Source organism: Gymnodraco acuticeps, unplaced genomic scaffold, assembly GCF_902827175.1.
Source record: "Gymnodraco acuticeps unplaced genomic scaffold, fGymAcu1.1, whole genome shotgun sequence".
Lineage (NCBI taxonomy): Eukaryota > Metazoa > Chordata > Actinopteri > Perciformes > Bathydraconidae > Gymnodraco > Gymnodraco acuticeps.
In genome coordinates, this window is record NW_022990223.1 from 361,688 (window position 1) to 386,782 (window position 25,095).

Consider the following 25,095-nt stretch of genomic DNA (forward strand, 5'->3'; position numbering starts at 1 on the left):
ACACGCAGATCACGCAGATTCAAACCTAATCTTATGCCCAAATGAGGCGCAAATGCGTTCCGCAGCCGTTGCGAGGTTCCGGCGCTAACAGTTCATGAGCGTCCTCCCCCGCCCCCTGTCAACACTCGCGACACATGAGTGGCCAGCCTAAACAACAATAAACGCTGCTTGGCAACCGTGTGTGGCGGCAAAGTACAAACAAATGTTGAAAGGAGAGATTTAGTTTTGCCGGTATTCAAAATATTTTACCAGTCATAGTCCGGTAATGATTTGCACTCTAAGAAGAGTCCTACACAGACATGGCGTTAAAAAGGAGTAATGTGTGGAACTATTTCGACCAGGTTAGTGAGTGCGGTGTAGAGGTCAAACTATGCCAAATGAAACTTATATATACATACTATACCTTGCTATACCCGCAACCTCCGTTCCAGCTGAGAGGGTCTTCTCTACAGCTAGCCTGATTGTGAATCGCCTCAGCACCACATCTCCCCTGAGCATGTAGACATGCTCATATTTTTAAACAAGAATGAGTAGCCTATTGAATTGCTGCATTCTGTGCATAGGCCCTGTTGTAGGTTTTTGAGGTTTTAAGCATGAAAGCTGTAGGCCTTCTGTCAAACTGTGATCACCAGTTCAATACATTTGACAAATTCGACTTGGTTTCTATACTCATTTGTATTTATTTATTCTTTTGACCCAATTTTTTTTTTATAGGATATGTACATATGTTAACCGTTTTTTGGGGGGTCGAATATTCGAATATACATTTGCTTTCAAATTCCCATCCCTAGTGATTTCAATGCACACACCAGTCTATGGGGCAGCAACCATACGGTAACGGAAATATAATGGAAGAAATGCTGGAGGAAAGAACACTAGTATGCCTTAATGATGGACATGGCACAAGAGTAGATGTACACAGGGGGAACGTTTCATACCTGGATCTGACATTAGTGACAAACTGTTTGGTTCATACATGTGAATGGTTTGTTTTAAATAACGCCACTGTAGGAAGTGACCATTATCCAGTGCTTACTAAAATGAATAATAATGTATACAGTGGGGCAAAAAAGGATTGTCAGCCACCAATTGTGCAAGTTCTCCCACTTAAAAAGATGAGAGGTCTGTAATTTTCATCCTAGGTACACTTCACCTATGAGACAAAATAGGGGGAAAGAATCCAGGAAATCACATTGTAGGATTTGTAATGAGTTAATTGGTAAATTCCTTGGTAAAATAAGTATTTGGTCACCTACAAACAAACAAGATTTCTGGCTCTCACAGACCTGTAACTTCTTCTTTAAGAGCCTCCTCTGTCCTCCACTCGTTAACTGTATTAATGGCACTTGTTTGAACTCGTTATCAGTATAAAAGACACCTGTCCACAACCTCAAACAGTCACACTCCAAACTCCACTATGGTCAAGACCAAAGAGCTGTCAAAGGACACCAGAAACTAAATTGTAGACCTGCACCAGGCTGGGAAGACTGAATCTGCAATAGGTAAGCAGCTTGGTGTGAAGAAATCAACTGTGGGAGCAATTATTAGAAAATGGAAGACATACAAGACCACTGATAATCTCCCTCGATCTGGAGCTCCACGCAAGATCTCACCCCGTGGGGTCAAAATGATCACAAGAACGGTGAGCAAAAATCCCAGAACCACACGGGGGGACCTAGTCAATGACCTGCAGAGAGCTGGGACCAGAGTAACAAAGGCTACCATCAGTAACACACTACGCCGCCAGGGACTCAAATCCTGCAGTGCCAGACGTGTCCCCCTGCTTAAGCCAGTACATGTCCAGGCCCGTCTGAAGTTTGCTAGAGAGCATTTAGATGATCCAGAAGAGGATTGGGAGAATGTCATATGGTCAGATGAAACCAAAATAGAACTTTTTGGTAAAAACTCAACTAGACGTGTTTGGAGGAGAAAGAATGCTGAGTTGCATCCAAAGAACACCATACCTACTGTGAAACATGGGGGTGGAAACATCATGCTTTGGGGCTGTTTTTCTGCAAAGGGACCAGGACGACTAATCCGTGTAAAGGAAAGAATGAATGGGGCCATGTATCGTGAGATTTTGAGTGACAACCTCCTTCCATCAGCAAGGGCATTGAAGATGAAACGTGGCTGGGTCTTTCAGCATGACAATGATCCCAAACACACCGCCCGGGCAACGAAGGAGTTGCTTCGTAAGAAGCATTTCAAGGTCCTGGAGTGGCCTAGCCAGTCTCCAGATCTCAACCCCATAGAACATCTTTGGAGGGAGTTGAAAGTCTGTGTTGCCCAGCGACAGCCCCAAAACATCACTGCTCTAGAGGAGATCTGCATGGAGGAATGGGCCAAAAATATCAGCAACAGTGTGTGAAAACCTTGTGAAGACTTACAGAAAACGTTTGACCGCTTTCATTGCCAACAAAGGGTATATAACAAAGTATTGAGATTAACTTTTGTTATTGACCAAATACTTATTTCCCACCATCATTTGCAAATAAATTCTTTAAAAATCAGACAATGTGATTTTCTGGATTCTTTCCCCCCATTCTGTCTCTCATAGTTGAAGTGTACCTAGGAGGAAAATTACAGGCCTCATCTTTTTAAGTGGGAAAACTTGCACAATTGGTGGCTAACTAAATACTTTTTTGCCCCACTGTATATGCTTCCGTTAGGCAATATTATAAGGAATCATTCTGTAAACTTTCATTGTTATGCGGATGATACTCAACTATATTTATCAAGCCTGATGAAATTAATCATCTAAATAAAATTCAAGACTGCCATTGACTGCCAAGTTATTGTACTTGGCCTGAAGAATCTACGAAACAAATTATCTAAAGATATACTAACTATGGATGGCATTAATTTGGCCTCCAGTGAGACTGTAAGGAATCTTGGTGTTATATTTGATCAGGATTTATCCTTTAACGCCCACATAAAATTAATTTCAAGGACCGCCTACTTCCATCTACGTAACATTGCAAAAATCAGGCATATCTTGCCTCAAAACGATGCAGAGAAACTAGTCCATGCATTTGTTACTTCAAGGCTGGATTATTGTAACTCCTTATTATCAGGGTGTACCAAGAAGTCAGTCAAGTCGCTTCAGCTGATTAAAAAATGCTGCAGCTCGTGTACTAACCAGAGTTAGGAAAAGGGACCACATTACTCCTGTTCTGGCTGCCTTACAATGGCTCCCTATAGAACACAGGATAGAATTTAAAATTCTTCTTCTCGCCTACAAAGCCCTTAATGGGCAGGCGCCATCTTACCTTAAATAACTCATTATACCCTACTGTCCTACTAGGGCATTGCGTTCCAAGAATGCAGGGTTGTTGGTTGTTCCTAGAGTCTCTAAAAGTACAATGGGAGCCAGAGCCTTTTCTTATCAAGCTCCACATTTGTGGAATCAGCTTCCAGTTTGTGTTCGGGCGGCAGACACCCTATCCGTTTTTAAGAGTGCGCTTAAGACCTTCCTTTTTGATAAAGCTTATAGTTAGGGCTGATTAGATTCAGCCCCTAGTTTTGCTGATATAGGCTTAGTTTGTCGGGGGACATCTTACTTCTTCCTTCTCTCTGTCTATACCTGTGTACTCTCATGTTCCGATTAACCCAGCTTCCCCAAATGTCTTTCTTTTTGGTGTCTATATACGCCGGGATCCGGAGTCATGGATGATCCTGCGGTCCTCTGTCCTGGATCGCGAGCCCTGGATCGCGAGTCGTGGCTGTGGTCCTGGATCATAGGTCTTGGATGGATATCCTCGTGGATTCATCTTCCTATTATACACACATGCATTTCCAAACATTTGGACTACCTATGTTGCAAATGTATTATCTTTTCAATTTACACACGGCATCTATTGCACGTCTGTCCGTCCTGGGAGAGGGATCCCTCCTCTGTTGCTCTCCCTGAGGTTTCTCCCATTTTTCCCTTTAAACTGTGGGTTTTCTTCAGAAGTTTTTCCTTGTACGATGTGAGGGTCTAAGGACAGAGGGTGTCGTATTGTCATACTGATATTTTGTACAAACTGTAAAGTCCACTGAGACAAATGTAACATTTGTGATATTGGGCTATATAAATAAACATTAATTGATTGATTGATGGAGAAAGGCCATGACCGTGAGAACAGAAAAAAGAGTGTCGAAAAGCTGAACGTAGGTGGAGAAAAACAAATCTCCAAGTTAATTTTGAAATCTATAAAGAGAGACTTGGCTTTTATAATTTGGAATTGAAAATTGCACAACAATGTTTCTTCTCTGACATCATTGCCAAAAACAACGCACGTGCCTTGTTCGCTACCGTCGACAGACTAACTAACCTCAGTAGCCTCTGAGCTTCTATCCACCAGGACCTGCAATGACTTTGCCTCCTTCTTCACTGACAACATTCAGAGAATCAGACAAGCAGTCAGTGCCTCTGCATCAGGTACAGCAAATGTGTTGTCTCTGTGTCCACCTAAAATCAATTCAAACACCATGACACAGGTCCATCAGATTAATGATAAAAACCTTGAGGACATTATACAACATCTAAAATCCTCCTCCTGCTGCCTTGATATTATTCCAACAGGATTTTTCCAAGATGTTTTTCCTTGCATGACCTCAGATCTACTTCACATAGTAAACAAGTCTCTTCACTCAGGTGTTTTTCCACAGGCTCTGAAAACTGCAGTCATTAAACCGCTCTTAAAAAATAATAATCTAGATCAGTGGTCCCCAAACTAAGGCCCGCGGGCCGGGTACGGCCCGCCTCCACATTTGGCCCGGCCCCCTGAACAATACCAGAGACGCATTATGATTTTTTTTTTTTTTTTTAAAATGTATTTATTTATTTATTTTAGTCTGGCCACGCGAATCCTAGACTAGCCCCTGTCAAAATGTTGTGACCTGCTCTATCGAAATCAGTCGCATTGACCCGAAGACACCTTTTGAGTTGTATACACTGTTGGAAAGAGGATATTCCTAGCTTTCTAATGATATCAGGATTGTTTTTGTACTTCAAATATTAAGCGAAATATGTCACATTATATAATGACTGTCACCGAGTCATCATTTTGAGAAAAAGGCCTTCAAAGTTGTCTCTTCTCTGGAATCCATCGATCTGATTGATTATTAGCGGAGCAAATGATCAAAATACTACCGAGGGAAGATATTTTCGTTTGGAGGGGAAGCTCGCGAGTGTGTGAGTGTGTGTGCTTGTGTAATTTTGCGTTTGTGTGTATTGTGTTTGTTTCCCGGGGAAAACACTCACGAGAAACACCGGCTGTTGTTATGCCTGCCGTTCTCCGCTTGTAATTATGCCGAAGCTTCAAAGTTGTATTTATCATCTGAATTTGCCGAAACAAGTTTAATATTCTGAAAGCCAAGACTTTGTTTAATTGAAATCAGATGAAAACAAACTGTAACGGACCCTGCAGTGTTATCTATGATTACTATACACTTACATTCATAATTTCAGCGGAGTGAGGGGGGGGGGCGGCGCTGCGGAAGAGCAGATTGCGAGTGAGAAATAAATAAATTGGAAATAAAAGTTTCATATTCTGAAAGCCAAGACTTTGTTTGTTTAAAATCAAACAAAACACCCGAACCCCGAAAAAATAGTTTTTTTTACGTAAATCCACGTTTATTTTGAGAGATTCTGCTCTGACAACTAAGCTAAACTTTTACCTGTTAAGATTGTGCACGGCACAACAGAAAGTTACAGTAATTTTCCATGGACTTTTTTTCTGTGAAGATCCCAGAGAGGGTTATTTGGTTATTATTTATTTCATAAATAGTGTTATTTATTTCATTAATAGTGTTATTATTTATTTCCTGACTTTTTTTCTGTGAAGATCCCGGAAAGGGTTATTAATATTTGGTTATGTGTGGCTTTCTAGAAAACAATAAATGTTTACGTTTAGACACCCATGCGATCGTCACACTTTTTCTGTTACAAACTGACCCGGCCCCCATCAGAGAAGGGAAAAGTAATGCCCTCACAGGAAAAAGTTTGGGGACCCCTGATCTAGATGCTTCAGTAATGAACAATTACAGGCCCATATCAAACCTCCTATTTCTAGGTAAAATCATTGAAAAAGTTGTTTTTCAACAGTTGAGTAACTTCTTGCATTTAAATAGCTGTTTGGATGTGTTCCAGTCAGGCTTTTGTCCAAACCACAGCACTGAGACTGCTCTTGTAAAGGTCTTCAATGACATCCACTTATGGCGTATTTCCACTGCAGGGCCTCGCACGGCTTAGTACGGTATAGGTAGGCCTGCGTTTTTATCCTGCGTTTCCAATACAGTTTAGTAACTGCGGCAGTAACTATAGTAACGCAGTGTAGGCGGAGCCGTGACGTCATCTTCAATGTGAACCACAAAACCAACATCAGCCGTTAGCACTCAGAGCTCACAGCTCCTCATATCTGTTCAGAAACTAGACACAAGTTAAACAAGTACAAACCACAGACTGTCTGTGTCATGGCGAATACAGTCGCTGGTTTACTGCCACTGCCCTGCTCTGCTTTCTGCACGGACCTCACAGCTGTTCTCTCTGTAAACATCGCAACAAGAGAGGCTTCTCAATTCTTAAATTTCCCCTCCTCGACTCCCCTCCTCGAGACTTAGTCCCACCCACAGGAGATGCGAGCGGAGGACCGAGGAGGGGAACCGAGGAGAGAGGAGGGGAAGCAGCAGACGTTTAAAGAAATGAGAACTCCTCTCCTCTGAGCGGTCATTTTAAAGAGACGTCCGTTCATTATTACGTGGCAACAGCTGCATCAGCTGTCAAGTGTTTTGTCATAGCGCTGTATCTCTGTTAGATCAGCTGAACATTGTTCCCCCACATATTTACTTTGAATTCATTGAGAGTGCGGTATAATGAGACAATAACAGGCTACAGATGCGGACACACACACAAATATATTTATATATATACAATTTAAAGTATGAGAGCACTCTCATAATAACGTAACACTATCAGACTGGATATATCCCCCCCTCTCTCTGGTCGCTGAAATGGGGAATTGAAATTACGGGCCAAAAGTTGTATTTACAAATAGGCTATTAAAAGAGGACACCAAACCAACTGAGACCCGTCTGTCCACCGTACGCACTGTACAACACACACCTACACACTGTAGGCCTACCACACACACATCTACACACTGTACCACACACACATACAGCTCCTAAATCAGGCTACAGCCGTTGTGTATTTTATTATGTGAAGCACTAAATGGTCTTAGAAAAATATCGACTCTTTGTTTGTAGATATCTACTAAACTAAAGCAAATAAAGAGAGTAGGCCTGTTATACTGAGTGATATATATTATACACACTGCTCTGCTTTCTGCACGGACCTCACAGCTGTTCTCTCTGGAAACATCGTGACGCGATGAGAGCAGTTAATAAAATAATATCCAGGGGATGCATGCAGAGCTGTCATTGGCTGAGATAAGTCCGGCCGTGCGTCACGCCTCCACCGTTCCCGGAAATGCATCCGCGGAGGAGCCGTGGAGGACCCGTCAGTGTCTCTGTAAGAGCTCCTCCAGAGAGCCTCATCGGTCCTCGATCCTCATTTAGAGAAATGAGATGTCCTTCAAAATGATGCGCTGAAATTCATTTCCGGGTCACTACCGGAGGACCGAGGAGGAGAAATTTGAGTATTGAGAAACCTCTTATGTGTCTAAATACAGACCACCAATACTGAACTCTGATCATAATGTTGTGAATATGATACCAGTGTATAAGACCAAACTGACGGGAAGTCAACCAGAAAAGAAAGTAATAAGGACATGGGCAAATGAAAGTAGGGAACAGTTGAAAGCCTGTTTTGATTGGACAGATTGGGAAATTTCAGGAAGGTTCACTAGATGAAATAACTGTTACCAAAGTCTATTAGGGATGCTCCGATCGCCAATTTTGGGGCCGATCGCCGGAATCAGTATCGGCCGATGCCGATCCGATCGAGTGGGCGGGGCCTAAATGGAAGATTTAAACATCACTTTAAATCTTCCATTTAAAGTGATGTTTAACACTCAGTAAAGGCCCTGTCACACTGTCCCGAAATTGACACCCGATGGACACACGATAAAGGAAATGTTCAAATTCGGCTGTGATCGTAGCAACATCGGGCCATTCGTGAGGGCATCTTAAGCCATCGTATGACCGCCGGTGGAGTTTCTCAGGCTCCGGCAGCAACTTCGTGAGCGGCAACTTCGTAAGGCACTCGTGAGGGCATCTTGTCGAATCGTGTCATCTTCGTGTTATCATCGGTGCATTCACCCTCACTCTGATCGTGGCGAATGCCCGATGGCACCGATGATAACAAGATGCCCTCACAATGGCCTTACGAAGGGCAACATTTACACACGAATTAAATGGAAGATTTAAACATCACTTTAAATCTTCCATTTAAAGTTATATTTAACACTCAGTTAATGGGGCTCATTCACTGGAGCTTCCACAAACAACAATCAACTTAATTATTGCATTCAAATGATGTACATTATTCAAGTTTACATTCACTTTGGATAATAACTAGGGTTGCAAAGGGGCGGAAAGTTTCCATGGGAAGTTAAGTTGGGGAATTTTGGAAATATTCGATGCAAAATTAAACAAAAAACATGACATTTCAACAGATTTTTTTTTTTTTTAAAGTAGAACAGAACAAGTTTTAATTATTTTATTGAATAATTATTTGTTTCATTGAAGAACGAAAACAGGAATGTTGAGTTAAATATTACTCATCTGTGCATGTGATGGAGGAATGCACAGTGCCTGTAGGGGGTGTGGTCCCAATAGCCATGCAGTGAGCAGTGTGCTATGGCATGGATATTCAAGTGTACTTGAACGGCATCCGTTTGTTTTAGTCAAGATTATGCTAAAATAAACTTTCCCCAACTATATTTAAGTTCCCTATGAAGAGCCAACCTTCAATTTTTTCTTCAAATTCCCAGTTTATTCCCATAAATTCCCGTTAATTCCCATGGAAAGTTTCCATCTTTGAAAATTCCCGGAATTTTGCAACCCTAATAATAACACGGGAGAAATGAGCGGAAGCGCTCTCTTTTCCTCTCTCCCTCTCCTGACAGCCTGTCAGTATCTCATGCAGCTCACTGATCCAGTAATGAGTGACCCGACAGTGAAGAATACATATATGTATAACTAGTTTAGCTTGTTCCAGAGGTAGATCAAATAGCTAAGTGTGTTAGGTCTAACTCTTAGTGTGTGTGTTGCTCCGCTCACCGGTCCGTCACAGCGGGTGGAGCTGTAGGATTTCTGCTTCACGTTGCATACCGCTATTTTACTGTCTTTTTCGGACACCTTAAAATAATGCCAGACCGGCGAAGCCATTTTGGCGAGCTTGTTTTGCCGCACACAGAGAAAAGTGTCATGTATTTTACGTCATGCAATCGGCTCTCGCAATCGGCATGTTTAGAGAGCACCGATCGATCGGTAGAGAGTAAGTATCGGTCGATCTCGATCGGTGACCGATCGATCGGAGCATCCCTAAAGACTATATTAACTTCTGTGTTCCCACTAAAGAAATACAAATCTATCCAAGTAATGAATCATATGTGACTAAGGACATTACAAAAAGTTATAAAAACCAGGAAAATAGCTATGGGAGCACTTAGACAGAGAAATAACTGAAAGTCAAATTGTCAAAACTGGCACACAGAGAGCTTTTGGGAAATGCTTTTAAAGCCAAAGACCCCAAAAAAGTGTGGGACACCATGAGAACCATGACAGGAATGACCTCTTCAGCGAAACCTATTGTGACAGACAAGACATACTTGATCCTACCCCACAGCCCCTAGTTTTGCTGATATAGGCTTAGTTTGTCGGGGGACATCTTACTTCTTCCTTCTCTCTGTCTATACCTGTGTACTCTCATGTTCCGATTAACCCAGCTTCCCCAAATGTCTTTCTTTTTTGTGTCTATATACGCCGGGATCCGGAGTCATGGATGATCCTGCGGTCCTCTGTCCTGGATCGCGAGCCCTGGATCACGAGTCGTGGCTGTGGTCCTGGATCATAGGTCCTGGATGGATATCCTCGTGGATTCATCTTCCTATTATACACACATGCATTTCCAAACATTTGGACTACCTATGTTGCAAATGTATTATCTTTTCAATTTACACACGGCATCTATTGCACGTCTGTCCGTCCTGGGAGAGGGATCCCTCCTCTGTTGCTCTCCCTGAGGTTTCTCCCATTTTTCCCTTTAAACTGTGGGTTTTCTCCGGAAGTTTTTCCTTGTACGATGTGAGGGTCTAAGGACAGAGGGTGTCGTATTGTCATACTGATATTTTGTACAAACTGTAAAGTCCACTGAGACAAATGTAACATTTGTGATATTGGGCTATATAAATAAACATTGATTGATTGATTGATTGATTGATACCAATTTGCCTATAAGCAAGGGGGTGGTACTGTTGCTACTCTGGTTCATATTATCACTAAACATTTAGATAAACGTCACACCTATGCAAGAGCCCTCTTCCTAGACTTCTCAGCAGCAACACAATACAAGCAGACATCTTGGTGTCAAAAATGGCCAAAACTGAAGTAAATCCATATCTGATTTACTGGTATGCCGCTTTCCTCACCAGTAGAGAGCAACTTGTGAAGGTTAACAAAACCCTGTCATCTGCCATCACAACCAATGTAGGGTCCCCCCAGGGCTGCGGGAGTTCAGCTGTGCTCTTAGCTTCTTTTAACTTTTTTTGATGACTTTACTGAGATGCTGTCTATAGTGTGTTTTGACTTTGACCATCTAGTCAGTGTTGGTGTTTTTAACATCCATGTTGACAACCCCCAGGACAGAGGGGCTGTCTTGATAACTATGGACTGACTCAGCATGTGACGGAGCCCACGCACAATAAGGGGCACACTCTGGACTTAATGATCTCAAAGGGTCTGAATATCTCTGAGGTTGTGGTGACTGATGTTGCGCTCTCTGATCATTCCTTTGAGAGCTCTATTTCTGTTCACACAAATGTTCAAAAAGAGGTAACCACAAAGCGATATTTAACTGAAAATACTAGGGAAATGTTTACTCTGAATGTTTCTTCCACACTTGCCCCTGCTAACATCTCAGTAAATGAGCTAGTAGATCATTTTAATTCAAAAATAAAAAATGTATAGATGCCATTGCTCCAACTAAGGTAAAGGAAGTGACTGGAAAGAAAGATCTCCATGGAGAAAGGCCATGACCGTGAGAACAGAAAAAAGAGAGTGTCGAAAAGCTGAACGTAGGTGGAGAAAAACAAATCTTTTTACTTTACCACATTCCATGTACTTATACCTGCTAAAACACTAGATACAAATGTGAGATCGAGTACTGTTTCTATATTCTTCGTGCAATTATATCGTGTTCTTTCTCCAGTGTTAATGCACACTAGCCCGAGGTCATCTATAAATTCCTGAACTACTGCACCATTTGCATCTGTGCTACTGCTTCCCCATAGCGAGTTATGTGAATTAAAATCCCCACACCATATTACTTTGTCTTGCAGTGAACCCCCAGCATCCTCTAATATACTTTGATCTAATTTCCCACATGGATTATAATAATTTACTATATCTATAGGTCCTCTATCATTCCATACCCTTATAACTATTGCTTCATGATCTGTACTTACATGCATAACTTTGTAACTTATACCACTCTGTATGAATGTTGCAACTCCTCCCCCTCTGCCAGAGTCCCTATCTCGTCTAACTGCAGTATATCCCTTCACAATAAAATCCAGTTGTGGTTTCAGCCATGTTTCCTGAATACAAAGAACATTAGGTTTCTCTCCCAGGTTGTCAATATATTTGTTGAACTCTTGTCCATTTGTAATTAAACTTCTAGCATTCCACTGCAGTACAATTACCACCATCAGGATGATCCAGTCCATGTCTGAGGTTGTTGGACGTCATCATTTAGGATATCTTTCACATGTTCCCAGTGCATCCCTTTCACATCAAGGTACTTTTCAGCTGATTTGACAATTATTTTGATTCTTTCATTCCGGCTTGTAGTCTGCGCTGAACAGTTGATAATCTCTGCCATTAACAGTACAAACTCTCTTTTACTCACTATCAGAGTGTCCTCCTTCAACTTAACACAGTTGTGGACTTTTCCTGTTTCTTTGCTCTTATTGTTGTTTCCGATTGTAACCTTCGTTCCTCCAGAAACTGTCTTCGCTGCCTCTGCATAGCTAACTCCCTGCGTCACCCTGACTCGCTGCACCTCTTCTGCTTTCTTGCTAACCTCACATCCACGGTACGCTGAGCTATGCTCCCCTCCGCAATTGCAACATTTCAGCTTTGCCCCTTCTTCACATTTGCCGTATTCATGATCTCCACCACATCTGCCACACCTTTGTTTTCCCTTGCACACTTCCTCCGCCACATGTCCAAATCTCTGACATTTAAAACATCTTAGCGGTGGTGGAACATACGGTCTCACATCATAACACATATATCCAATAAGTATCTTTTCCGGAAGCCTTTTTTCATCAAAGGTGATCAGAACCAAAAGACTATCTTCTTTAATCCCATTGCGGTTTGCTTTCATGCGTTTGACACAGTGTTGTAGTCAAGTCACCAATTCACGAGTCCAAGTCACTCTCGAGTCCCCACTCTTCGAGTCCGAGTCCAAGTCTGAGTCACCTAGGGAGAGTCGTAGTCAAGTCCGAGTCCAAGTCCGAGTCACCCAAGGAGTGTCCGAGTCGAGTCCGAGTCATCATTACCTGTGTTCGAGTCCGAGTCCAAGTCCGAGTCACCCAAGAAGAGTCCAAGTCAAGTCCGAGTCACAAGTCTTCATGTATTAATCTTAGTGGATATATGTCTTGAAATGTAGCTGTAGCTCCTCTACATTGCTTTTATCCTGTCATGGTATACTAATGTGTCTATTGAACTGCTGTGAAGCGAGTGTGGCTACAACGTTCATTGTAGGCTAGGGGCGGGCTAGGCTACTCATCATCTGCAGTATCACCAAGGACATGTATAGCTTTTTAACAGTATCTATCTAGACAATAAAACTGCACTTGGTCCCTAGGATGTGATATCAACCCCTACCTCCATCTAACCCGACATCTTAAAACCTTTGTGGAGTCAATTTATTGGCTAACGTTAACGTGGGTTAGCAAGCTAACAATAGCATTTCTATTTACTTTTCTGGGTGCCGCCGTGAAAGGTGTCGATTGAAATTCGACGTTGTCCCAGTCTTCTCTTCTATCTTCTGTCCACATAATGTGCATTTTGCGCTGCTCTTTCCCAATATGGAAACGAAATCTTTAAAAGCATACAGCACGATGCGGGGTGTGACTCTGGACATCTTTAGACTGGTATAGCAGCGGGGGCGCCCAGTACATGAACTCGCCTCGCAGGTGCACACGCCAGGACACAGAGGACATCAGACTCCAGAGAAAACTTGCTCGAGTCCGAGTCCAAGTCCGAGTCATCCAAGGAGTGTCCGAGCCGAGTCCAAGTCCAAGTCCAAGTCATCGTGCGTGAGAATTCACGAGTCCAAGTCGCGTCAATCAGTGCGCGAGTCCGAGTCAAGTCACGAGTCCCGAAAATCGGCACTCGAGTCCGAGTCCAGGACTCGAGTACTCCATCTCTTGTTTGACATCACTTATTTTTGCATTTGTTATATTCCCTTTCACATCATCAGCTGATATTCTGACGGGGATTCCTGTCACAACTCCCCTGACTAGCTTTCTGCCACTGAACAGTGAACATTCCACTTTCTTACCCTCCACGGCACTCATCTTTATTGCTCTCCCCTGTTGCTCTCTATCCCTACATTTGATCAACATTGATCCATTCCTCAATACTTTAGCACTCATTACCTCCCCGATTTCTTTACCGATGGATTTAGTTAACCGTATAGTAGGGTGACCAGACGTCCCCGTTTTCCGGGGACAGTCCCCGTTTGTATTGGCCTGTCCCCGGAAATATCCTCGTTTTTTTAATATACGTTAAAAACACATAGCAAGGTGAAACAAAACGTTTCATGTCAGGAAACACTGGGCAAACAGACTGTGGTCAATCCAGCCCCCACTTCGGAAAACACAGTCAAGCCAGCCCACACGTTGTATTGCGGTGCGTGAATATCCTATGCATTACGGTAGAGGCCTGTAAAAACTGCCTTCAAAATAAAAGCGTTTACTCGGTCAATAACAAATATACCTAAAAAACACACCAAACATATTCATATATACTGGAGCTTAAATTAAGAAATATGTACTATATAATGTGATCAATAATAATTTAAAACAAACCACGTAGGCCTATAACTACCACATTATAACTGAGTGAATGTAAAATGTAAGTATCCAGTTATGAAGACATATCTGACATTTCCACTGGGTGACTAATTTCAATTGATGTTGACACCATCTCACAACACTCCTAAAATAATATTACTTTCTGAAGCACAATTTAAAATGTATGTATCTCAAATTAGATCTATTGTTCATCCATATTTTGATTATTATTTAATGGAAACCGTCCATAATCAAAGAGTCATTCGAAGTCAATCACATACTTATTTCACTTCAGGGTGATAGCAGGAGACCACATCTAGTCAATCAGAGAAAATCAGGACAATCTGATGTAGAGTTTCAAAATAAAAGACCTTTGAAGTCTCATATACGAGCTATCATCCCTCTGTTTTTAGATAAGAATAAAACAAAAACAATCCAGTATCAAAGACTTATTTCAATTCAGGATGATAGCAGGACACCCCATCTAATCACTCAGAGAGAATCTGGAAAATCTGATGTACAGTTTCAAAATAAAAGACCATTGAAGTCTCATATATGAGCTATCGTCCTTCTGTTTGTATCCAACAGTTAACATGTTCGAATTACATTGAACCAGAATTGTCCCCCTTTTTTCTTTAACAGTGAAGAACATTGTAGCCTATATGTTAATGATATATTGACGGCAACACTCAAAATGTCCCCGGTTTTAATTTTGAAAATCTGGTCACCTTACCGTATAGAGTTCCACACGCAAGTTTCACAACCACCATGAACTCCTGTTGCCTATTTCCGACTACTCTTTCTCTCCTTTCATCCTCACTATTGCTCTCATCAGAATTAGTATTTCCTCCCTTTTTACGTTTATTTCTCCTCACTATATCCCATTTTCCATTTTCACAACTCCCGCCTGCTGCGTCCATGGCCCAATCCCAAACCACTCCCTCGACCCTACCCCTCCGTGATGGAGTGAACTCCGTCTGTAGCCACACTCGCAGCTCAACGAGGCTCCCTCCTGTCAGATGGAGGGAGTAAATACAGCAGCAAGCTTTGGGACGGCCTCCCCTCTCTCCGGCAGAAACAGGAAATGCCGTAACTGTATGTAACAACGGTTTCAAATCAGCATTTCTTAAACAAAAAGTTTAAATTAATAACTAAAATAAAATTCCAAACATCTTTCATTGTGTTTCAAATCTCTTTTAGTTTTAAACCTGATGTTTATAAGCTTCTTAGTTTTTGCAACGGTCTGTAAATATACACAACTTTATAATAAAATGCACACATTTACCTTTTTCTAGACTAAACACAGGTTTGATCCTAAGTTTAAAACATATGAGGTTATCATGAGGTTGTTAACATCGCAATTTATCAGTGGATGTTTGCTGGAACTACTTTTTAACAGCTTGTTTCCTGACGGACACACACAGCGTGACTCCGGTCAGGTAGAGACCGGTCTCAAGCCAGCCTCGCTGCAGACTCGCTGTTTGAGGGGTTGATAGCCCACTCCCCCTCCACACCGCTCCACACTCGTTGCTTTGGAACAGCCCTTAATATGGCAGACCCTCCGCGTGAACGCGCAAACGGAGGGGTAGGGTGTAGGGGGCGGTTTGGGAATGAGCCTAAGTTTTAAGAGCAATGGGACGTCCTTTCCTCCGGAGCGTCACGTGAAGCGACGTCCGTTTGTGATGACGCTGCACAGCTGATCGTCTGACAGCAGCTCTGTCCCGTTATCTCCACAAACACCCCGCCACACATTTACTGACACAAACATTTGTATCATCTGTTGTAGACCCCAATAAATATAAAATAAGAACTCATTCTCAAAAAAGATAAACGCCATTCTTAAAATGTGTAAACGAACAATAGTTTTTTAATATTGATTAGAGTGGACAATAGAAATAAAATAATTGAGAGAAGAAGAAGAGATATATGTTATCTATCAAAACCCAGTTAGATTAACATTCATTGGATTGCACACTTTGTTTGTGTGGATATGTAGCACATTAACATTTTAATAGCACTTAATGACTGACTGAATGGAAATCACAATAAATGAAAATGTAAAACGAAAAAGCGATCATGAAAATGTTTCCAAAAAATTAATAAAATGATTTTTGACCACTTTGTTGTTCAGATATATCACATATTTGTAACTAAATGAAATATTCATTGAAACAAAACACGGTATAAACTGAGGAGTGACTCCCGTGAGGTTCATGTATTTTCTTCACTCCGCTGGGAAACTGCTCTCATGTCAAGAAGCATCAGATCAGTGCATGCGCTGCATCGTCCAATCAGTGAGCGATACACAGTAAGGGGGCGGGGCGAGTGTCTGAGGATTTCATCAAAGGATGGTCTGGTGGTCCCTCGGTTATAGCTCCTCCATTATCGCTCCTCGGTCCTCCGGCAAAAATAAGGCCATTGGGACGCTACTCAAGATGGCGCAGACAAATCAACTTCCGGTGAGACCGAGACCGAGGACTGTATGCTCTGTTTTTTAGATGGAAGCATACAATGAGAGCACATGATACACTTTAAATGTTTCGTTTACAATACTATTACCAGGGGTGCACATCACTTTTTTGCCCTGGTTCTCAAAGGAGCACCTGGAGATGTTGCTTGGTGCTCATCCTTAAAATGAAATAAACCGTAACTTTTGAGGGGGTCTTGACTTTATTTGCCAGACACACGGCACTGAACACACATGCAGAGGTGAACACAGAACACACATGCAGAGGTGCACACAGAAAACACATGCAGAGGTGAACACAAGACAACATTAGCACGACCAGTAATCCTACAAGCATCACTACCCTCCTGACTGTTCTCCTCACTGTCTTGCTCTCTGTCAGACATGGTAGCTGATGATGTAGGCCTACTACTTTCTCTCTGGTTGAGTCTGTGATTAGATGCTTGATTCCACAAGTCAACAGCTGCTTTTAAGTCGAAAGTCTCTGTTGTCATCTTAGAAAAGTGGATGTAATCAAATAAGTATGTGAACATAACCAATAACCTACCATAGCCAATAACAAATTAATGTAACTTATTTTATTTGTGTTGTTCATTCATATCTTATTTTACCTTAACATTTATTTATTTATGCATTTTTTTTTTATCTCTCCAGTTTTAAAGGATATTTTTGGTTACTGTCCTATAGTATACATTGGAATGATTTAAAACCTGTTTATCCCAATAATTACAAAGGAGTGCCTTGGAAATATGTGTTTACATAGGCTAAATTGTGACCAAACCATTTGAATTTAGACTAAGAGTCCTTTACCTCACTGAGCTGTAGTTAACTCATCAGCCTCTCAGTCTGACTGGAGAGGACTCTCCCTCCACATTATTGTAGAAACATCTTCTTCTTATCTCCGTTAGAGCAGCTAGCACGGCACCAGATTATAATAACAACAGCGCTGGTACCACCCTCCCTCTCTCCCTCGCTCACTCGCATTTTGTCTGTGAGCTGCGGGCGCCAGATAAGCCAACATCCCCCATTTTCATCACTTAAAGCGCCCATCATACAGGGCAAATGAAAGGTGGAACTGGGGTGAAAAGGGTGTTACATTTACTTAATTGTGAATATTGTTACATCAAGGCCGAAAATTAGGATGAGCCCCAACGGTCAAAATGTTTTTTTCCCTCCCAGAACTGCCAGCGCAGCGCCTCCACAGATCTGGCGCCCTAGGCGAACATCAGAGCTACGGGCCGGCCCTGAGTTCATATCATGGTTCATATGCAACTCGCAAATATCTTTCTCTCTCATCTCTCCTCTATTTTCTCTTTTCTCTTCTCTCTCTCCCTCTCAATGTTGGTACGCAAATGCGCTTTGTTTCAAATGACCCGGTGCTCTTTTTTTGACGGAGGTGCGCATGCGCACCTGCGCACCAGTTATGTGCAGCCCTGACTATTACTATATATGAAAGCAAAAAATAAAACACATTTTCATTTTGTAATGGTTGTTTAATTGAAAACACAACATTCAACACATTTTCATAAAAAACACATTACATTTTACCAAGTTAATGTCGTAGTGCATACAAGACTTAGTGATTTGCACTGCTGCTTCTCTCCGCGCTTCATTGACAGTGATCGGTTTATCGTTCAATTCACACTGCCCAAGTAGATGTTTAGGGGTCTCTTGGAAGTATATGAATGCATTTTTTATATCAGATAAATGCATTAACATCACATGCAAATTCTCGATCCTTTCACCCGCAACGATTATAATCTGCTTTGCTTCTTCTTCGGTTTCACCATTATTAGCTCTGAATGTAATCCTTTCTGGGGCTTCTTGTGCTTCTTGTGGTCTGTTGAATACCTGGCGTAGGATTTGTTTAGCTGTAAGGACAGGTACCATATAATTGTCTTCAAAAGCTTTGTCTATGTCGTCACACGTTTTGGCATATCCTTCGATGTAATGACAACCGATACTAGAATAGAGATCCTCCAACAGTCTTTTAATGCATGTTCTGGCACTGTCGCCAATTTGGGCAATTCCATAGTATCGTGCTTTTTCTCTCATTATATTGAAGCAAAGCTCTGCCATTGCTTTTGGTATTTGTTCAACACATTCGCAGCAGTCGGTTAGCGGTAGATGATCTATAAGATTATTATGACCCGGTAATGGCTCTACAACACCATCAGCATCCTCTAGTTTAAATTTCTTCACTTTGTTCCTTTTTCTTTTCACCTTCCTTCGTTTTGTCTTTTTGGTTTTCCGTCCTATTGTCCCTTTTCTTTTCATTCGCATTCTGCGTTTGCTTTTCATTTTTCTTCTCCTTTTAATTTGTCTTTTTCTTCGTTTTTCTTTACTTTTTATTTTCTGCTAATTGTTGTTTGCGATCTTGGCGAGTGGTATGAGATATACAGTTTCTATAAAGGTTATCTATAATACCATCTTTTAAAGAAAGATATTCTTCATATGTCATGTTATCATGGTCCTCTTTTGTCCTAAAGACCTTACATGGATATGATATAGAGGAGAGCTCTTCTACGGGAACATCCTCTCCCCTACTTTGTAACATCCAGTCATTAAGCCCATATCCGTTATCCTGGTGATAATAAGGGGAGGCTACATCAGACTTGGTTTTTCTCAGATCCATGGCTAGTTTTCAACGGTCGTCTTAGTGGGGGTCCTTAGTTTTATATGATTTGCTGAGTGGGGTGGGACTTATTGCGTTGAGCGGGAGGAGTCATCTGTAGAAAGTACTCTGTTTTATTAGATTTCGTAAAGCATCTGACTCTTAATGGCAGTTTGTGATTTTGAGGCTATTTCAGTGAAACAAGGCAGTTTTGAACATTTGACAGATTTACGCTTAATTCTCTCAAAAAGATACTGAAAGATACACTTTTATGTTTAAAAGCTGACCACTACCATGAAAGCACTCTGTTTTATTAGATTTCGTCAAGCATCTGACTCTTAATGGCATTTTGTGATTTTGAGGCTATTTCAGTGAAGCAAGGCTGTTTGACAGATTTATGCTTAAATTCTCTGAGAAAGTTACTGAAAGATACACTTTTGTGTATAAAAGCTGAAAAGTAGATAATGAAGTACTTTGTATTAGTAGATTTCGTCAAGCATCTGACTCTTAATGGTCCTCTCACAGACACACACACAGAAAAACACTGAAAAACACAAAAAGAAGGACTGTAATACACATGTATCAGACACGTCCCCCTTGCTATAATGAAGACAACAGTTTTTAAATGTAAAAAACCACTTTTTTTATTTTTTCACACAGAAAAATTAAATAGTTATACTGATTGCAACATCCACAGGACCGTCTCCAGCTTAGAGTTCCCCATATTACTGGAAATATCGTGATGGAGTTTTTTCACTTCAGTCAGAATATTCCTGTGTATGCTGCTTTCTGCACAGAGATGCATTACATCTACAAACAGAGCATACACTGATAGCACATGATACACTTTTGATGTTTGTTTCATTTCTGAGATAATGTTACAGAATGTTTCGGAAAATGAAGATTCCAGGACCACTTTAAATGTTTTGTTTACAATCGTTTCCCAATGACCCGGAATAGTACTGTCAGAACGAACGATATCCAAAATGTCTTCCAGTTTACAAAACTTCAGCCATTCTTTTTACACAGGGGTCACTACTCGTTCTGTTTTCAATCGTCCTCATCACCACACTTATTAAAAGGGTATTGACTACATTCTGATCAATATATACAGAGCGTTTTGCATAGTAGTTTCCCATTTTTATTTTACTTTAAAGAAAAAAATCAATGTATCGAACAAGTCCCTGGCTTCAGTCAACTGCTGGTTATTAGGCTTCTTCTTCTCCCTCCAACTCGGCATGGATCTTTTCAAGTCTCTCCTTGAGGCGTCTGCAATTTTTGAGATTGTGAAGAAAAGCCTCCGAAGCGCCTTGGATCCTCCAATCATCCGTGAAAATGTCTTTATCAATAAGAGTCTGGTCAATCTCAGTAATGAAGTCGGTGAGCCAGAGTCTTTTCATTAACGCGTTGTAATTGTTTCTGAAGTAAAAATCGGACATGTCATTCAGGAAATCGTGTTGCCGCTGGCCGGGGTGACTGACTCGGCACCCATTGCATATTTCTTCTCTGTACCGATGTATCACCCTCTCCACAATATCAACCAACACCGATTTCACTGTGTCCATAAACAGAGACGTTTTGGCCCAAGGAGCAAAATCAGCAGCAGTAGTATTGCAAGATTCGGGTGTCCAAAATGGTAGTGATGATGGTGGCAGTCCAGGAGTCTGTTCCTGGCTGCAACTCGCGGGGGGAGTCTTGTTTTTTCTCAGCTCCATGTCTAGTTTACAGCGGTCGTCTTAGTGGGGTCCTTCGTTTTAGATGATTTGCTGAGTGGAGGGTGGGGTTTATTGCGTTGAATGGGGGGAGTCATTTATAGAATTGAGAGTTTAAAAAAAAAGAAAAAAAGTTCTTTAAGCGTTGTAGCTTTTTCATCAATCATCTCTAACCAAGCAGCAATAGGTCAACATTTAAGAATAAGTAATAGTTTGTCAAGATTTTACGGAAAAAGTCAAAAAAAGTATAGTTTGTCAGAAATATGGAAAAGTCATTGTGTACAGATAGTATGTTGAAAATCAAAAGAAAGAAAACTCAATTCATTACAAATTAATGAATATTTTACCCCGTTCTAAAAGTTTTTTGCACCCCTTAAAGAAAAAAACCCCTTCCTTACCAAGTACTTCATATTATACCCTTTTGTTAAGTGTTGCATACATCAAGGTGTATCTTTAAGTATCTTGGTAGCAGAAAATAACTAAAATATGTAAGGTTATCAGAAAAGAAAAAACCTTGTTTAACTGAACAAGTGTTGCATACGCCAAGGTGTGTCTAAAAGTATCTTAGTAACACAATGTATAGCTTTTGTTGTCTAATTCTTTGATCTCGCATGCTGTCTGCGTTTTCTTTGCTTTTTACTGCAAATATCTTATGTCGCCATATGTGACGTATGAGGCCCCGGTTGTAGAGCGTCCCGAATGGCCGTATTGAACCGAATGAACGCCAAGTTGTTGATTCCCCTGGAGACTCGGATGGAGTAGATGGAGGTTGATACATATCAATGTCAGCCATATCACTGTCAGTCATAGTGCAAGCATTGATGTTAACAAAAACTGGACTGTTCCACTGAAATAACAAATAAATAATTTCAAAAAGTGCGTTTAAAAAAGAAAAAATGTATTCAGATAAAGTATTTTGTTAGACTATTAAGTCCAAGATGGTTACATTTACCCCTTAAACCATTTGTATTATATTTTTGTTTTCCTAATAAAGACAGAGTCACCTGAATTAATTTAGTCTCCAGACCTTTTATTTTTTACATTTTGTAACAATCTTTAAACATTTGTAGAGAACAAACACTGTGGTTAAAATGAGTGCATTTATGACGTCTCTCACAAAGTTGTTTTTTTCACAAAATTCATTTTTAAAACACATCATCTTGATACAGAGATAACACATTTTCGTAAGACAACCCCCGACGCTCTTTTTACATTGGTAACACACTGCTTTTCTTTGAGGGGGTCCATAGTTTTAAATGATCTGGTGAGGAGGGTGTGACTTGTTATGTTGATTGGGAGGCGGAGGCCTCTGCAAAAGTGAGAGTATTTTTCACCAGTATAATGTCGATCGATGTCTGACTCTGTTTAAAAAGTTCTTTAAGCTTTACAGATTTCTCATCAATCATTTTCAGCCAAGCAGTCAGAGGCACACGCAGGGATGTTTGAAAAACCCCGCATGTAGAGTTGAAATACTCCAAAACAAAATCATCAGAGGCGTCCTTACCCAACGTCACCACACGGCTTGAGCGGTAATACCAGCGCCCAGAGGGTCCGCTTTTAGTTTCCCATATGGTGCTTGACAGGACTGCTGGCTGCGGGGGTATGTCTCCTTCCACTTCCTCCAGCTTGAGGGATAGCGGTGAAAACTCTTTTTTGATCTCGCCTGCTGTCTGCGTTTCTTGACTTTTCTTTGCAAAAATCTTGTACACCGTTGGTTCCACTATGTTTTCTTGATGCACTCCTTCTTCCAATCCAGTGGTTGGGTGGAGCTCTCTGGAAGACACCAGAGTTAACACAGCCCAATCTGTCGAGGTCAGCCTTCGCTTTAGCACTCTGTGGTCTGTACATTTCCCCCTTCTTTAGGTTGTAGAAATGCAATTCATTCGCTATATAGTTGAATGCATAAACCCAAACATCGCCATTTTCCAGAGTCCATTCTCCCTGAAGTTCATCGATTGGAGGCGTTTGGAGACGGCATACAAACCGCAATCTTTTCTTGATTGGAGCACCCAACGGATGGCTGTAGGTTGTCACCGGTGTCTCGCAGATTAAACCCATATCAAGACGTCTCTTTGTCATTTCTCTCGACTTGAAAAATATCGAAGAGTGGCAAAGACGACTGGCTTTTATTTATCCAACTCCCATAACGGGTGAGGGGCGGGGGAAGTGTGTGTGTGTGTGTGTGTGTGTTCCCCCTCCCCTCGGCCGCCATATGGCTGTAGAGGCTGTCAGGCTTTTATGGTTTCTCCCACACATGTCCTGACTTGTCTCAGGCAAGTCCAGACTGTTCACAAAATAAGAGGTGAGAGAGAGAGGTTGACAGAGACTGACATTACCTTTTTTAAATATATGTTTTTTAGATGCTTTACTTTGATTTATTTCATGTTATTTGCAAGTATTTGTAAGTTACAGTCAATACTGTATACAGGATTAGGGGGCACAGGAAGTGGTTAGGAGGCGGTACATAGATCCTATGCATACTAATGTGATTGAAGCAGCATTTTATTTTTCTCATTTTTAAATTATTTTTTTATTTTATTTTGTAAACCGGAAGTGGGGCGGGACAGCCACCGGGAGGGGCGGGGCTTATACCGGAAGTGGGTGCGGGGCTTAGTTGGAAGGGGCGGGGCTTATTTGGGGCGGGACTTCCACCGGAAGTGGGTGGGGCTTAGAGGTGTGACCTGTCACTTTTCTATGCATACTAATGAGACGAAAGTGGCATCCTTATAACTACTGAGATAGTTTGTTTGCATCCAAGTTTTTATTTCTGAGAGACAGTTGGTGAGAGTGGAGTGTGTTGTGGGGGTGATGGTTTTTGTTGATATAAAGTTGGATGTCATCGGCGTAGCAGTGAAATTGAAGGTTGTGGCGACAAGTTATTTTGCCTGTAGAGCATGTAGAGGATGAAGAGGAGGGGGCCAAGCACCGAACCCTGGGGGACGCCTTGGGACAGAGGAGCAGTGGAGGAGGTGCAGTTGTTGATGTTGATAAACTGATGTCTGTCGGTGAGGTAGGATTTATTATAATTAAAGTATGATTAAAAAATTAGACTGTGTTGCTCCTTTGAAAAAGAAGAAAATAAAACAACATAGATTAGCTCCATGCCGGGGGAAACAAAGTTAGTGATTACTGGTTCCATGTTGATTAAATTCAATACAAATTGTTGGGGGGAACTGAAAGGCTGTTACCGTACTGGTTACATTTCCCCCAAAACACATTTAGATGCTATCGCAACATAGAAGTACCTTTCAAATCCGATATTTTTTAAGACCTTCTGAATCATATTTAAGACCTTTTTAAGGCCTTGAATTCAGATTAACAAATGTAAGACTTTTTAAGACTTGTTAAGCTCCCGCGGGAACCCTGATTGTAACTTTTTTTAATTGTCTGAACTTCTCCCACCTCTGACAATAAATCCTGAGTGGTTACCAAAAAAAAAAACCCTGCTCTGAAGGTTATTTACATTTTACAAATCCTGCACTCAGCTTTGCTTTCTCCAATATCATTGAAAAGCAGCCAGATGCTGCTTCTTTTTTCGGTTTTCGCTCATTTCTTGACTTTTTCCGACGCGCTTGCATTTAAATCCGGCTCTGTGCAGCTGGCCTGTACCACTACACATGCTGTGCCCCCAACCCTTCTTTCACATAATGGTATGATCCTTGTGTGTCCTCGCATATGATTGGCCGCATGGTGGCCCAGCTAAATAAAGACCCGCCCCAGCCTACAAGGATTCTCAGCAAGAGTAGGAGCGTCTGCCGGCTGAAGATTCTGCTCTCCCCAACGGGAGTCTGCTCTTCTAACCCCCTGATCCCACCGGAAGCATCTGCGCCGCGACCTCCTCCTGCGTCCTAACCCACCAGGCGCGTTTCAAAATGTTGCGGGAGCGTCGTGTGTGCAGCCTCGCAGTTGTTGGATGAACATTCCACTTCCTGCCTGCGCCGCGCTGTGCCGCGTCAAAAATAGGATTCATCCTATATTTTAGAAATTCTTTGCGGCGAGGAGCTTCTGGGACGCTTCGAGCCGCGGCGCAGCGGGTCTGGTGGAATAGCA

The 25,095-nt window shown here is 41.6% G+C and overlaps 1 protein-coding gene across 1 annotated transcript in view; it reads right to left on the reverse strand.

Annotated features, from left to right (window-relative positions):
* Positions 1-25,095, reverse strand: part of LOC117547779 (zinc finger protein 420-like) — a 389,236-nt gene that overhangs the window by 320,718 nt on the left and 43,423 nt on the right. The gene's annotated exons all lie outside the window — the stretch shown is intronic.